The sequence below is a fragment of the Triticum dicoccoides genome, chromosome 1B, assembly GCF_002162155.2.
Source record: "Triticum dicoccoides isolate Atlit2015 ecotype Zavitan chromosome 1B, WEW_v2.0, whole genome shotgun sequence".
In the NCBI taxonomy this organism is placed as follows: Eukaryota; Viridiplantae; Streptophyta; class Magnoliopsida; order Poales; family Poaceae; genus Triticum; species Triticum dicoccoides.
In genome coordinates, this window is record NC_041381.1 from 371,713,286 (window position 1) to 371,716,043 (window position 2,758).

Sequence of the window (2,758 nt, forward strand, 5' to 3'; positions counted from 1 at the left end):
TTTGAATTATTTGATGAACAAAAATCAGGAATTTGAAAAGGTTCATAGATTTCGAACAAAGTTCAATTTTCAAGAAAAGTTCACAAACTTGAAAAAATGTTCATCAATTTTCAAACAAAAGTTCATCGATTTTGAATATGTTCATCAAAATTTGAAAAAAGTTCATCAAAATTGAAAAAAGTTCATGGATTTCAAAATTAGTTCATCAATTTTCAAGAAAAGTTCACAAACTTGAAAAAAGTTCATCAATTTTTAAACAAAAAGTTCATCAGTTTTTAAAAAAGTACAGCAAATTTAAAAAAGTTCATCGAAATTTGAAAAAAGTTCATGAATTTTCAAAAAAAGTTCATCAATTTTCTAGAAAAGTTCACAAACTTGAAACAAAGTTCATCGAAATTGAAAAAAGCTCATGAATTTCTGAAGAAAGTTCATTGAGTTTGAAAAACAAGTTCATGAATTTTTTAGAAAAGGTTCATGGATTTTTGAAAAGTTCATGGATTTTTGATGCACAGTTCATGGATTTTTGAAAAGTTCACGATTTTGGAAAAAGTTGACTGGATTTGGAAAAAGGTTCGTCAAATTTGGAAAGAAATCCTTGTTTTTTTTTAAAAAGTGCATCATTATCAAAAAAGTTCATTGCATTTGAAAAAATGGTCAAATATTTGAAAAAAGTCCATCATTCAAAAATACAGAAGGAACAGATTCAATGGAAAAAAGAACACAGTCTTCAAAAATGAAAAAAAAATACCCGAATAACAACCTCCCCGGAAATGACCAATGAACCGTGAAGAAAACCGGCTAGGGAAGTTTTTTGACGCTTCCCAAAACCAAGGGATTGCCGCGATTGAAGATACAAATAAAAACAAAAAAAGCAAGTTACGAAACAGTAGTTGTTCGATGGCCTAGTGGTAGCTGTGTTGGGGTCGCTGCAACTGGTCATGAGTTCGAACTTCCGTGGCGCACATTTTCTGAACTTTTAAACAGAAAAGAAGAAGATATACATGGGCCGGCCCAGGTCGCAGTGGCTGCAGGCGCCCGTTTGCGAAATGCCCTATAACGGGCGCCTGCAGCGCTAAATAGGAAATGCCAGACCCGCTTGCGTCAGGCGCCTAAATAAATAGACCGGCTCGCGTCAGGCGCCTAAATAAATAGACCGGCTCGCGTCAGGCGCCTAAATAAATAGATCGGCCCGGTGTGCAGGAGCCACAGACGAAAAATGTTAAATTTGTATAGAAGAAAATGTTTATCATGTATATAAAAATGTATACAATGTGTAGGAAATGAGTTAATCATGTATTTAAAAATTTAATCAAGCATTTAAAAAATATTAATTAAGTACTTGAAATTTTCTAATCAAGCATTCAAAAAACTTTAAATCTGTAAAGAAAAATGTTTGTCATGTATATAATGTTGATCATATATTTAAAAATATTAAAAGTATATAAAAAATATTCCTAATGTACACAAAAAAATGTACATTGTGTGTGAAAAAAAATTAATTTCCATTTTAAAAAGTATGTCGTGTATTGAAAAATGTTTACCATGTACTAAAATGCTAATCTTGTATTATTATTATTCTGCATGGTAATATGTGTCTTATTTATATCATAAGGATCATAGTACAAGCTACGTACATACCGACCTAGCAAAACTTAAAAAGTAGCATAATGCTACTCTTTGCACAAAGGAATACCAGGCAAAAAGTAGAATACAAATTTTAAGAAAGAAGAAGTAAAAATACAAACAAGACCGAAGAAACATCTAAGCTTGACACCAACATCCGTTACCTGCCTCTAGCACCACCACACAGGCACCAAAGAAAAAAATGATGGATCACCACCACACCCGAGCTCGATGCAGCTCCATCGTTGATATGCAGCTTTGCAGACCTCCAAGGTGGCTCGCCAAAAGCGAAGCCAATACCATTGAAAGAATCAGACCGGGGCAACACCCTGGACATACCATCGAACTCCAGATCTAGCACCCCCACACCATTCAGATGTTGGAGGAGGAAATCATACCTGCCATCCACGTACATGAACCCATCACACAATCCACAATCTTCTAGATGTCGTCGGTGCAGACCCACAATCTGCATCCGCTCTTGGGCTACCTCTCAAACTCCGCACCGACGCTGGAGCAAACATCGTCACAACAGCAGAGCCCGAGGACACAAGTCCACCACGAGGATGTCGTCGCCGCAGCATCATCCTTACTTGAATAGGCTGGATTCAATATCAATCCCCAACCATAGAACCAATCGCCTCGTTAGAGTAGGATCTGAAGAAACTTTATTCAGCGTCGCCTTTGCCGCCGGCGTCGCCACCAAAGCCAAGATGATGAATAGCCTAAAAACAAAGCTAGTTTGTACTAAGACTATCCACACACGTGGATCCAGCGAAAGGGAGCCGTCAGAGGACGACAGCCGAGGAAGCCCCTGGCCATAGGCACTGGCGAGATCACCATTTCTTTTAGAGGACGAAACAACGATACTTCCACTCTCCGGTAATTGTATTTGAAAAATGTTAAGTTTATATGTAAAATGTATTAGATATATACCAAAAATGTACAACGTGTATGAAAAACAATTAGACATAAAAATGTTTTCAAAAACATCAATCATGTATTCAAAAAAATTAAATGTGTTTACAAATATGTTTCTAATGTATAAAAAATTGTAGAATATGTACTAAATTTTTTGACATGTGTTGAACAAAAAAGAAACCAATGAAAATCCACAAAGAACCAAACAAAATAA